This window comes from Ambystoma mexicanum, chromosome 7p (genome assembly GCF_040938575.1).
Source record: "Ambystoma mexicanum isolate Mex_15411 chromosome 7p, UKY_AmexF1_1, whole genome shotgun sequence".
In the NCBI taxonomy this organism is placed as follows: Eukaryota; Metazoa; Chordata; class Amphibia; order Caudata; family Ambystomatidae; genus Ambystoma; species Ambystoma mexicanum.
The window spans coordinates 177,362,091-177,375,435 of NC_090939.1; the positions used below are offsets into that span (position 1 = coordinate 177,362,091).

The 13,345-nt window shown below is 43.8% G+C and overlaps 2 long non-coding RNA genes across 2 annotated transcripts in view; one reads left to right on the forward strand and one right to left on the reverse strand.

Annotated features, from left to right (window-relative positions):
• Positions 1-2,221, forward strand: part of LOC138525810 (uncharacterized) — a 165,948-nt gene extending 163,727 nt beyond the window's left edge. Inside the window, exon 3 of the long non-coding RNA XR_011283437.1 lies at positions 2,158-2,221. This is a non-coding gene — a long non-coding RNA (uncharacterized lncRNA). The remainder of the gene's footprint in view (positions 1-2,157) is intronic.
• The window catches only part of LOC138525809 (uncharacterized), a 40,556-nt gene that overhangs the window by 4,718 nt on the left and 22,493 nt on the right, over positions 1-13,345 (reverse strand). The gene's annotated exons all lie outside the window — the stretch shown is intronic.

Genomic DNA, 13,345 nt, shown 5'->3' on the forward strand with positions numbered 1-13,345 from the left:
CAAGTCCCCCTCCCCAAGGAAAGTGTGTTTGTGGTTGTGTGCAGGTCTGCCACTGTGCGTGAGTAAACGTGGACTGGGGATGGAGTCGTTTAAGAGTCGCTGAACGAAGCAGGAGGTCTATAGACAGCGGGGCGTGCAAAGGCGAGCAGTTATTCTGCGCCCTTGTAGAAAGTGTTACTGGTGCAGCGTGCCTCCTCAGCCTAGCCTCTGCCACATGTGCCGCAACATCCCCCCCCCGCCCCAACGACCAAGAAACAGGCATGAGAAGAACGTTCATCTTTCCATGCAGAAGGAGGAGGGGTGAGGCTGCCCTCCCCCGTTACCCTCTTGCACAGACATACAAATACCACCTAAAATGGGCATGGCATTTGCACATTGTAGGGCAGCGTTATTTTTGGGTGCTGCATTTGTAGCGTTTTGTGTCGGCCGAGCTTCTTGTGGATGTCGTGACTTAAAACGCAGACGGGTGCAGTCTGTGTGCGTGCATGTTCGAATGTTGTCTGATTCTCAGTCTCCCAACTTCAGCCCCTGTTATCTCGAGGCAGACGAACTATCCCTGGTGGTGGGCAGTGTAAGGACACATGACACGTGCCCATGGGCCACGTGTGCTGCCTGCAACGTTACCAGAAAGCATGAGAGACCCGATGTGTGCTAATGTTCACCCCCTGCCCTGTGTTTGGGGGCAGCGGTCTTTCCCCTCATAGTGCATCTACCATGACTGAAGGACTACCATCCTTACACAGCTGTGCGTGTCTGCATAAAAAAGTATCACAGGCCAGCTGGCATGCAACGTGCAGTTATCAGGAATATGAGTTTTTGTGAACGTGATCAATTTGTGAGAAATAGATGTAGAGATAGTGGGTGGGCACAGAGGGCATGGTGACACGAAGAAAAGGAGGGTGCAATAGACTTGACATCTAGAAGGAAGGACAGAAAATGAGCAGAAATTTAGATAGAAAGATAGATAAATAGATACCATAGAATTAGAAAGTAAGAGGGAGAACAAGAGAAAGGGGGAGAGGGGGAGAGTAAAACGGACAACACAAAGATAGAGGGATCGATAAAAAGAGCGAGAGAGTGGAGTGGCGAGAGAGATAAGAAAGGGGGAGACACATACCAAGAGAGAGGGACAGAAAGAGAGATACAGTGAGAGACAGAAAAAGATAGGCAGCAAGAGAGATAGATAAAAGAGAGAGAAGGGGGAAGAAAGACAGAAAGAGAAATAGGCAGAGAATGAGAGGGAGAGAGAGGTGGCAAGAAAGAAGAGAGACAAAAAGAGAGAGAGGTGAGAGAGATCTATAGCAGAGGTGGGGTAGAGAGACAGAAAGAGAGATGAGAAGATACAGAGAGAGGGAGAATCAGGGAGAGCAAGCGAGAGAGAGACAGACAGAGAGGGAGAGAGGGAGAGAGACGCATTGCTTTATCTAATCACAGGCTTCTGGGCCCATCAAATTTGAAAAGACCTGGTGAATCCTGACATGTTCTTCTTTACAAAAAGAGGGACCACCAGTTAGCACCTGTTTACAAATATACGTGCTGTCCTGTCCTCCGCCTGGCTGCAAAATATATCAAGAAAAATAGCACACGTCATGGGAATGCTATCATGACGAGTTGTAGATAATAACTGACACTGCACCGGGTATATATATCTCAAACGGATCCGATATTATTTTTCAGACCCTGCGATGTTAAAATATTGAGTCTAAATTGATTAGACGTGTGTCACCATTTTAAAATAGATTTGTATAGTTTGCAATTTAGATGTTGTTTTTTCAAGATTATTAAGTGAACTGTTGTGTTGTCACTTTTATGGATTCTGTGTTGTGTATATTCATGATGTAATTTTGTTTTAATATGTATACATTAAAACAGTTTTTTATTTGAACTCCTGTGTGACCCAGCAGCTATTTAGTAACTATAAGATATCACTCCTGGTTTGTGACTGTTTCTAAAGCTGTTAATTAGTCTAATGTTGTGAACTGGGTTGATTAGAATACTCACCCCACTGTCCGATGTAAATGTTTGAATGTTAACGTTTTTTGAATCATGGATCAACCTCTCTATATCTGACTTGTATATCCATGACTGTGTTCAAATTGGGTTGGAACTTTCATCCACTTGTCTCACTCTTTTCTTTCTTTTGATTTAAACCAACAGTCCAATTAGGCCCTTTCTGAAGAAGAGGGAATCCTTGAAACCCGTCGGCCAATATACATTGAGCACTACTGTTTATATAATGTGTTTCTCCTCCTTGATGCAATAAATCATTGTTTTTCAAGAGATTGTTTATTGCATAACTCTCTGTTTAATCAATTTGCGATTTAAAATTTGTATGATTTTTGAATACAAATACGTTTGACCGCCCTTGGGGCGCATGTAGAAAGTTTGCAGGGGATGGGAGGATCCTAAATTTGGGTCCTCTTCTTCTTTCTTTGTGACTGTTTCTAGGTTACCTGCACACTCCGAATCCTAATATGTGACCTGGAGCAGCAGCAGCGGTGTGATCAGCTGGTGGTGGGCCAATCAAGCACTGAGCAGGCCCGGGCCGCCCGCACTGCGGGTGGTGCCCACCGGCACTGGGGCCGGCATTACGGGACCAAGAGTTTCTGGGATCTGGCATTTAATTTTTTACAAATTAAGCACTGCAGGAGGGTACTGCACAGAACATCTGCAGAAACCACTCAGCCATCCATCAAGACACTGAAAAATGACGCCAAAAATAAAATCTCATACTACTAGAAGAAGTAAAGACCCTGCTGCCATAGAAATAGTCCCAGCAAACCAGTTGAACAAGGGTATCTATTCAACGTACGTCCTTGTGCCAAAGAAAGATTTAACACTGCATGAAAATCATGGTTTACAAATTTGGTAAACTGCATGCAAACCTATGCAAACTATACGTTTACAAAGGATTACGAGTGTTTGAAACCTTTTCTGTAAACCTTTGGTTTACATTGCGTTTACACATAAGTAAACCAATGTAGTTATGCAAGTCCATTTGGACTTTATGTTCCAGCGATTTGTAAACCCTAAGTTTGCCATAGGTTACAAATCATGAATACTTTGTAAACCCTAAGTTTGCCATGGTTTACACATCATGAATACTTTGTAAACCCTAAGTTTGCCATAGTTTACAAATCATGAATACTTTCTAAACCCAATGTACACTTAATGTTTCATGCACAAATGAACATTTCATTTACCAAGAAAACGTATTTGTAAACCTTTGTAAACCTAGTGTACACCTGAAATTCTCATTAGTAAACATTTGGTTTACCGAATTTACAAAGCGTGTAAACCTTTGCAAATAGTTTTCAGTTCCGTCTTTTAAGTGCACTTTTACTTTATTAAATAGTAAACCCCTTAAAACACAATGGGCCTCATTATAAGTTTAGCAGTCCGGTAACTACAGTACCAGTAAGCTTGCCGGTACCGTAGATCCCGAACCAGCAAGCTACGAGTTGTGATCGCGGGTGCCTTTCTGCCCGCCAAGGCACCCGCAGAGCAGCACCTGCAAGCACAGCATTTCGGATGCACCGGCACCGTCATTAACAGTGCCAGTGCATCCGAGCTGCCCATTCCCATTCAGCCCTATGGGGCCGACTGGGAATGGGGAGTATCTTTTTTCCAGTGACCGCAAATGGGCAATTAACGGGTCCGGCAGGGCCGTAATGACCCGGTAATTGCCCATTTGCGGGCGCCGGAAACAAAATGACACCGGCAGCAGCCGTGCCTGTACCACAGGCACGGCTACCACCAATGTCATAATGACCCCCAATGTTCCCAAGTTGTGTTTTAGGATATTACTAACGAAACCTCATAAATACAGACCTGGAATCTGCTGAAGTAGCTATTCTCCCCTATCTGCAGTGACTTAGAAAAGGCACATATGATTTGAAGAAAACAGCTTTGTGACTATGTGACTGCATGTTAATATGACATTGGGGACATCAAAGATGTAAATCCATTTAAATAAAATAAAATAAAAAAGAATAACAGGGTTCGAAATTACCAGGAGCTAGGAGCTTTTTAGCTCCCGGTTATAGCCAAGGAGAGCCTGAATACATCGAAACCAAGTGGTGCAATACAAACACGGTTTTGTAATATTAACAGGGTAGGTTTGGGCATGTGTATAAAAGAAAATCATGGACAAACTTATTTGATAATGTATAAATGGACAAACATTTAGAATTTGGTCTTACGCAAAGTTTACATTTGCTGTATTCTATCCACTAGCTACTGCCTAATTGGTGATGCCCGAAACAAGGGGGCTGAAATTTGTTCCTGGTCAAGAAATCCTAATTTCAACCCCTGCAATAGTAACCAGCAATTTCTCTAGGACACTAGACTCTTGCTACACAACACCTACATGTCTTATGAATTGTTGGTTAATCCTCCAGTTATGGCTCTTTATTTGTCTTTTTTAATCTAAATTCACCAGTCGCTCAAAGGTCATAAAAGTCCTCAGTGTGCTAGAGTACCAAAAATAACTTTCATAGGGCAAATTAATGTTAGCGACAGATACAAATCATGGTCACAGCCATATGCACCAATAGGTTAGTGGGTTTAAAAGTTAAAGAAACTGTTGTATGCTGACCATTAGGCATATAGTGGCCACTGGCAAATGTAATTAAAAAAACACTGATGAAGCCAGATGAGGTCCTACAGCACATAGAAGAGAACGATAGGTGAAGCTAAAGTAGGCTATACTGGAAACCCACAATAAAAGCATTTTGAAAAACAAGGTCCTATATTTAGACAAGTTCAGCATATGCTTCTCCTAGCCTGCTAAAGTACTGGTGTGCACCTCAACCCTGCTTCGATGCAGAGCACCCGCCTCACAGAAGTTTAATCAAAATCACAATTCTAATCCCAGACAGTATCCGACATTATTTCACATCCATTGTTTGGAGTAGGGAAATCTGACTTAAACACAAGCAACTTACAAGGCACACGAGTTCAAAACAGAATAATGGCAATTACAATGTGTGTGACTGTGGTCAAGTAGTTGTACAAATTAAGCCTTCCAGGTATTGGGGCATGTTGAATGCGGTCATTAGAAATATAGAAACAAACCTATGGGAAGTTAGACGCATCTGCTGTACCAATTCCCTGCAGCAGCAACAATATCATCATCGTAGCTTCTACATCAGCCACTGATTACTTGACAGAGTTCATCAAATAGTAATATTAACCACTTACAAAGCAGAAATAGCTAAACCTTGATTTGATTTGGTTTGATTTTATTTTATTTATAAAGCGCAAAAAACCAGGCCCAGGGGCAACCGGGCGCATACTCTTAAACATGTTACAAAAAGCAGTAGTTACAGAAGTTACAAAAATATACGGCATATATACATGTACATACTCTTAAACATGTTACAAAAAGCAGTAGTTACAGTGAGTTACAAAAATATACAGCATATGTACATGTACCGAAGGGTAACATTAACAGCGTATAATACAGGGACAGAGCAGAGAGAAAATGTATATTCAGTTCTGTACCCCACATGGAGTCTGGACTGTGTCAAGGTCTCATGAGCCTTGGGAGAGCAGCCATGTTTTAGCATTGTTCTTGAAGGAGTGGAATGATGGTTCAATTCTGATAGGTGTGGGCAAGGTGTTCCAGAGTTTGGAGGCCAGGACGGGGAAGCTCACCCCACCAGCTTTTTGGAGTTTGCATCTAGGCACGATGAGGCTGTGAGTTTGGGCTGCTCTGGTAGGTCGAGTGGAGGTGTGGCGTGAGAAGCGAGTGGACAGGTAAGGTGGGGTGTTGTTGTTCAGACATTTGTGAGTCAAAGCTAGGGTTTTCAGGGCAATTCTCTGTTTTACTGGGAGACAGCGTAAATCCAATCTGACGGAGGAGATATGAGAGCGTCTCGGGATGTTTAAGGCTGCCCTTAAGGCATTATTTTGTACAGTTTGCAATTTATTAAGGTTAGACTGACTGGTCCCTAGGTAGAGAGCACTGCAGTAGTCGATTTTGGCCATAACAAGAGTTCTGGCAAGTGTGATAGAGTTGGTGGAGTTTAGGAAGGGTCTACAGGCAGTGATAAGTTTGCAGGTATAGGCCGAAGCTGACCTAACTGCATTTATTTGTCTGTTCAGAGATAGTGAGGAGTCAAGATAGACCCCAAGCGTCTTAGTATCTTTGGAGACTTTAATGTCATTGCCGTCAATAATGAAGGACTTGTAGGTTTGGTCTAGTTTGTTGAGCCGATGATTTGATCCTAAAAGTAAGAGCTCAGTCTTATCATCGTTAAGGCAAAGTTCGTGCTGTGCCATCCAGGCCTGGATGACCGAGTAAACATCGTTAAGGGCTTTGGTGTCAGCTGTGTAGTCTCCTGTGATAGGGATGAGTATCTAGGTGTCGTCCGCGTAGTTAGTGTAGGAGACACCCAGATAGTCAAGCACATCGAAGAGGGGCTTGGTGAATACGTTATACAACGTAGGGGATACACACGAGCCTTGAGGAACGCCACAGTGAATGGGGGAGGGATCTGCTGATGCCAGCGGTGAGAAGACCCTCATGGATCTATTGCTCAGGAATGAGTGGATCCAGGCATTGGCAGAGTCGGAGAAGTGGGCTGCGGATTTGAGATGCTGGCAGAGTATTTGGTGGTTGACCAGATCAAAAGCCGCGGAGAGATCGAGGAGAAGGAGAGGAGCTAGCTTCCCATTGTCCTTAAGTGACTCCATCTGAGTTTTCAAGTCGATCAGAGCTGACTCCGTGCCATGTTTAGGGCGGAACCCTGATTGTCTTAAGCCCAGGAGATTGTTTAGTTCGAGGTAATCCTGAATCTGCAGGTAGGCTGCGCGGTCCAGGATCTTGAGCAGGAATGGGACTGTAGTGATAGTCTGAAGTTAGTTGTGATATTAGGGTCAAGGGAGGGTTTTTTGAGGAGTGGGATAACCCATGCATCCTTTAGGTTGTCGGGGACAATACCCGTCTTGAAAGAAGCATTTATGAATGCTGTAATGAACGGGGCTAGCTCATGAGATGCTTCCTTGATAATAGGTGCTGGGCAGGGGTCGCCTTGGAAATTGGAAGGTTTTAAATTGTTTATGATGTTTTCTACTTCGAGAGTGGTGACTGGGGAGAAGGAGAAAGGTTTATGCGGATAGGTTAAATGTGTATTAAGTGTAGGTGTGGTCGGTGGTTGGTCAAGCTGTAGGGATTTCTGTTTGTCCCTGATTTTAGATTGGAGGGTAGCAATTTTACCCAGGAGTGCTGACTGAATATTGGTGCACCAAGTGTTGTCTTTGGAGCAAGAGTCAGGGGGGGCTGCAGGTGTCTCGAGTTCCTTAAGGATATTAAAGAGTTCCTTAGTATTGGACTGGGCTGACACAATGCGGTTATTATAAGAATCTTTGAGTCTTCCATCTTGAGTCTTAAATTGTAGAGTATTCAATAGTTTTTTCAGAAGATATTTCCTGTTAGAAAGCAACTAGTAGCATAAAAGGCATTATCAATATTGATTTGACCAAGATCAGAGTTTTTGACAAGTTGGCGACTTATAAAGTCTGCTAATGCTCCAGTTTATTGAGGTATGTCACTTATTTCTTCTGAACCAGGTGTCCACAACAATGTGTTAACCATACCCAATTTGTAAAGTTTGGACTCCCCATTGTGAAGGTCTTACTTCTTTGTGCCCTCATCATGGAACCATGGTTCCCTTAGCCACTTTGTGAGGCCCTGTATCCCCCTTGTGAACGTGGGTATGAAATTAACATGGTGTGAATGACCACATATACATGCATAACTCAAATTCTATAAAAGCAAAATGGGGACTATTAGCTAATTGTCACTTACTGCTTATAATGAAAAGTAAGGAAGATAGAGAGAGGGAGAAAGAAAAAAGGGAGAAAGAAAGAGAAGAAGGCAGAGAGAGAACAAGACAACCATTAGCACAGAGTGGCAGGCCGCTTATAGCGAGCGCCTCCTCCATGGCAGATTGTAAGAAAGTAGGCTAACCATTAGCAATGAGTGGCAGACCGCTTGGAGCGAGCGTCTCCACAGTGCCTCTGATTCAAAGAAAGGAGGAAGATGACCATTACTACAGTGTGAGACTTCTTAGAGACAGATATTTACTTGGGATCCAAGGGAGTGGAGGGAGGACAGAGAATCCCAAGCTGGAGGTGAGCGAGAATTGCACAAACAAGACCAAGCTTTAAATGCTGGTCTACAAATGTTCACTGTTTGAGACAGTAGTGTAGTTTACATCACTAAGCCTAAATGCCTATGCATTGTCGGACATTGAGCAGCCTTGTATGACAATAGCCGTTTATTACTGCTTTGTATGTGTGTGAAGTCCAAAAACATCTAACACATTCCCTTTAGCCCCTTCATTTCAAGTTAAACATTCAGTGAAAGATGTGTATATTGTGCTTTCAATCAACTATCAATAAACTCATACCCAAATTCGAACAGCCATCCCAAAATAAAGAGGATTACCAATCCTCGTTAGCATTAAAATCCATCACCAACATATGTCTGTGTGGTGCTGCTGTTCCCTCTGACCTAATCAGATTTCCCGAAACGCAACTCATGCTTGTAAAACACAGCAGGTCAAAACCCTGGCATGCAACTATATTGCATCTTTTTTCCAAGTACCCATCCTTACACTAGTGGTTGTCTAGATCTCTTACCAGGAAGCTGGAATGGAATAGAAGAAACTCTTGGAACACGGACTGGGTTAAAGGCAATCTGCCTTGTAACTCAAGTCATCTGACCATCTTCTACCTGTTATTACCAGCAATGAGGTTATGAGATTGAGTGGGGACATGTTGCTACTAATAAAGATAAAGAATTGATGGGCAGGAGCAGCTCCAAGGTATTTGGCATCACCTAGTATACAGGAAACATATCTGTTGAACTGGCAGCTAGTACATGGCATGCCACAAATGTATCTTTTATTTGAGATCCAAACTATTGTCCATTATATATTCCTCATTGTAATGCGATTGAAATTGTGTTTGTTTTTCTTTCTTTATGTTATGGTGTGATTGTTTTGTGCAACGTTTATTTTAAGCTATACACTAGGTTTTATTATTAATATGCTGCATTTTACTTAAATGTGTGTCATAATAACTGGTTATTTTCACATAGGTATAGTTCAATGGTACCGGTTTGACAAGGGAGTCAACTGTAGCTCCTGGTATTGCTTGGTGTCAAGCTATCTGGGCTCTCTGAATCTACAAGCATGAGATAAACAGCTCTTAGCAATTTCACTTGCTGCATTCCATTTGAGGAGGACAAAAGAAAACGAAATGGCCAGTCTTGCACATTCTGCCAACATTGTTTATATGGCTCAAAGCTTTGCACTTTCCACAATGTAAAAATTTATATTTTATGTTATCATGTATTGCTTATTTAAATAGCGCCTATACATCAAATGGTGTTTCAAGGTGCCACAAGACAAAAGTGTGTTTGGAGGGGGGGGAACAGCAAAGAAAACAAAACAAACGGTACTACTAGGCCTTGTGTCATTTGGATTGACCAAGTGCAGTAACAAGGATTGCAGGGGGAAGGAGTGCAGGTAGGGGGCAGGGACCATTCTAGGGTAGGAGAGAAATACAGGGTAGAGAGGGGGCATACAAGTACAAGTGGGGAGAAAGGGAATAGAAGGGCCCATTGAACTAGGCAAGTGCCAAGGGGAGACCAGGTGGGCAAGTGCCAGGGGATGCAGGGAGTGAGGACCACATTCTAAGTGTGAGGACGGGGGTGGATGGGGCTGGGTAGGGATGCACACTTGTCAGACTAGTGAGGGGAAGGGGGCCCAGAAGGGGAAGTGCAGTTTAGGGAGACCAGCGTGCTGGGGAAGACTGGGCGAGGAGGGCTTGGTGCCCTGTAGGACTCAGAAGGGACCAGGCAGCCAATCCATGGGCAGAGGGGGGCATTGGGAGGGGGAGAGGAAAGGAAGGTGTGAAAAGGAAGGTCTTGAGAAGCTTCTGGAACGTAGGAGATCCAGCTCAAGCCTGAGAGGGTTAGAGAGGCCATTCCACAGGGAGGATCCTGCCGAAGAGAGAGATCTACCCCCACTCTCTACTTAGAAAAGCATCTGATCGGCAGAGAATTGGAGCTAGAAAACATAAGGGCTCAAGCAGGGAGATATTTAGGGAAGGGCGGATCCTCATCCTTCATCCAAGGTGGGTTCGGCTGAGTCAGTCAGACCATAGGGTAGAATTGTGAGGGAAAGAGTCACAGAGGCTGCAGAAGAGTCCAGTGGCTGCATCAGGAGAGTCAAGTTGAATATTGAAGTCTCTGAGTAGGAGAAGTTTGGAGGTAGAGGCCAGGAGTGAAGAATTGAGGTCAGACCACTCAGAAAGAAAGTGAGGGACTGGACTAGGGGTCCTGTAGATGGTGGCAAGAGTCAGTGAGAGGACAGAAGAGACCACGCCTGCATAGGAGGCATTCGAAGTAAGAGTAGGACTGAGTGGGTATGTATGATAGTAGCAGGGACTCATTCAGGGAATATCAAGGCCACTCCGCCTCCAGCCCGTTAAAGCCTGGACTTAGAGAGGATCTTGTGACAGAGCTGGCAGTGAACCATGTCTCATTGAGAGTGAGAACGTCAAGGTCAAAGTCTTCAAGGAGGTGACAGATAGCAGAGGAATGTTCAACAGCAGAGCAAAAGTTGAGGGTATCTAAGTGAAGTTGGTTGCCACCTTGGAACGTCTTCTGAGGAAGAGTACATGGATGCGGTACACACCTCGGTGGTGGCAAAAGTGTTGGGGGGTAGCAGATGGAGGAGTGGCAGGAGAAAGGAGGAAGTTGATGAGAGATGAAAGACACCCATCAAGACGGAGGAGTTTGGGCTAAGAGTTCTGGGCCATGGCAGTGCCATTCTGGTAGACATTAATGATGCACCTAGAGGATGAAAAATGTGCCAAGAACATTTCCCATCTGGGTTCACCATTAATGGGTGAAGAGTCCGAAGGTCTGGAGTTGAAGTAACAAAGAGGATGTCAGTTATAGTCTACCTCGAAGAAGCGTTGACGTAGGTGTCAGAGATGGGCAGGCCTGTATTGGAGAGCTTTCTTGAACTTTATCCTTCCAGGCTTCAGAAAAGAGGTAGGATAGGTGATGGAGTAGCAGTTAGAATAAATAGAGGAGATGGAGAGTACCACGGATGGAGATGATGGAAGAGGGGTAGAGTGAGATGGAGACAATGCACAATGAACTCACCAGGCAACCTAGCAGCAAGACAGGTGCAGACAGATCAGGTGCATGAGAGGAAAGTCCAGGCCAGAGAAGAGGGACCTCAAGGCACAAACATAGGGGTGGAGTGATCTGCAGGGGCAAGGGGGACGTGTGGTGCAAGAGTCAGAGGCAGCACGGTTGTTATGCTGCTCATGTAGCAGATGGGTGCAAAGCATATGTTTTGTTTGTTTGCTATGGTGTCGCTGGGGTCTTATTCGTTTCCAGAAAGTGTTACAAAGGCCCTGACATTAGGACTCAGTATTGACCTACTCAGTTGCCTGCTGATGCTTCTTCAAGTAGGGGACTCCTGTTCAGACGGATGGCCTCATTGCTGGGAAAATGACAATATAACAACTACTCTTTGTTGTCGAAACACTTCAAAAAACATCACAACAGCCAGAACATTGGATGATTGCCACTGAGGTACTTGAACCTCTTGTTCGGATGCTCAATTTGCTCCGAAGTAAACACCACATCAGCCAGATCATTAGCTGATTCCCACTCAGGTACTTGAGCCTCTTGTGCAGATGTTCAAATTGCTCCGAAATCGGTTTCCACCAAGTCATCCCCCACTCCCAGTTTACCCTCGCCATGATTTTTGGCTGGCTGGGAGGCCTGGGGTCATCAGTCTAAGCTCCCCTGAACACTGTATGTATTGGATGCTGTACTGTGCACTTCCCATGGCCATCCCACTCGGCTCTGATCTCCAGCTTCTTGCTCAAGTTCCAGACCGCTATAACAGTCAGTGGTTACTCACTCTGATGTGCCTCTTTTCCCTGCATACCTGCTGTGAGCACCCTGGCTTTGCGCTCATTCACCACGTTGACCTCCATTTGCCATCCATCTCCAAATCTTGCTGAAGGCATTGTTGTCCAGTCAAGCAGGAGGCTGAACCCCTGGTGCCACAGACACAATTTAAAATGACCCATCTTCTACCCACACAAACACTCGCACCGACACAACATCTCCCACCTACTCAATCACTCCCTCTATGCAGTTGAAGGGGGCAAAAAGTACAATATAAAACAATCAAATAAAATAACCAAGAAAAAAAAAAAACACTGTTTAAAAGAAATCCCAATTTGATATACCATTCTTAAAAAAGGTAGCATATTTGCATTGGAGTAGCAGACTACTTCCTCCCAAGAGTTCACTCTTGTTTTCTTTATCCATACTGGCCTCGAGAGTTCGTAGATACCAAGAAGATAAATCTACTCTGGCAACTTTCACCATGTAAGAGGATTCAATTCAACACTACACCTAAGTCAATGCCTAGTCTGGGATACTGAATGGAAACCCTTATTGATATATCTTTATGTCCAGTTCATGCGTTCTGGATGACTACCCCTATATAACACCCCTCTGTTGGAATCCTCCTGACCCCACTGAGCCAAGAAGTAGTTCTGTTTTGCAAGTTAAAAGGTTTAATTGATAATTTAAACAATAGATATATATATCACACTTTAGAATAAATTAATAATTGAATAGCACACTTAATCTGATATGATAAAGATTAACAACGGAGAATCTGGCACTAGCACACTTCTTTATAATCACTAAGGAGTTGACATGAAATGGATAAGATAGCAACAATACTTTTATGGTTTCAAATGGATGCAATGTGGAATGAAATGCAGTACAGAAAATAACTTAATAGGATTTCAGCAAAAGACAATGTAATCAATTTCTTGGACAATTCACCCCCCCCTTTATGCAATGCAAGGAAATGGAAGGAAGCACACAGTTCTCAGAAATGCAATCAAATGTGATTCAGTTCACCCCAGCAAGCTTAGACTACAGAAGTTGGAACACAGGCCCAAAATGCTTTTATATGTGCTGGCAATGAAGTGAAAAATATGCTAAAATGCTTTTAATTCCCTCTAGAGGTTTAGGGTGAGTGGTATATGCTTTGAATAAGTTCAGGATCACTTTAGCAATGCTCTATAATGGTTGTCAGGTTGTCAGGTTGCAAACGAATTTTTGCAACAGAAGGCAAGAAAACTGCTGTTTTCACACGTGAAGAAATTTTGCAAATCGCGGCAATTTCGCGGGTGCGCCGGGCACGGTTACACAGGAACTACAAGGACTATCACTATTGTTTTGGGGTCCTAGGACAGCCTAGGATCTCAGCTTCCAGATGGA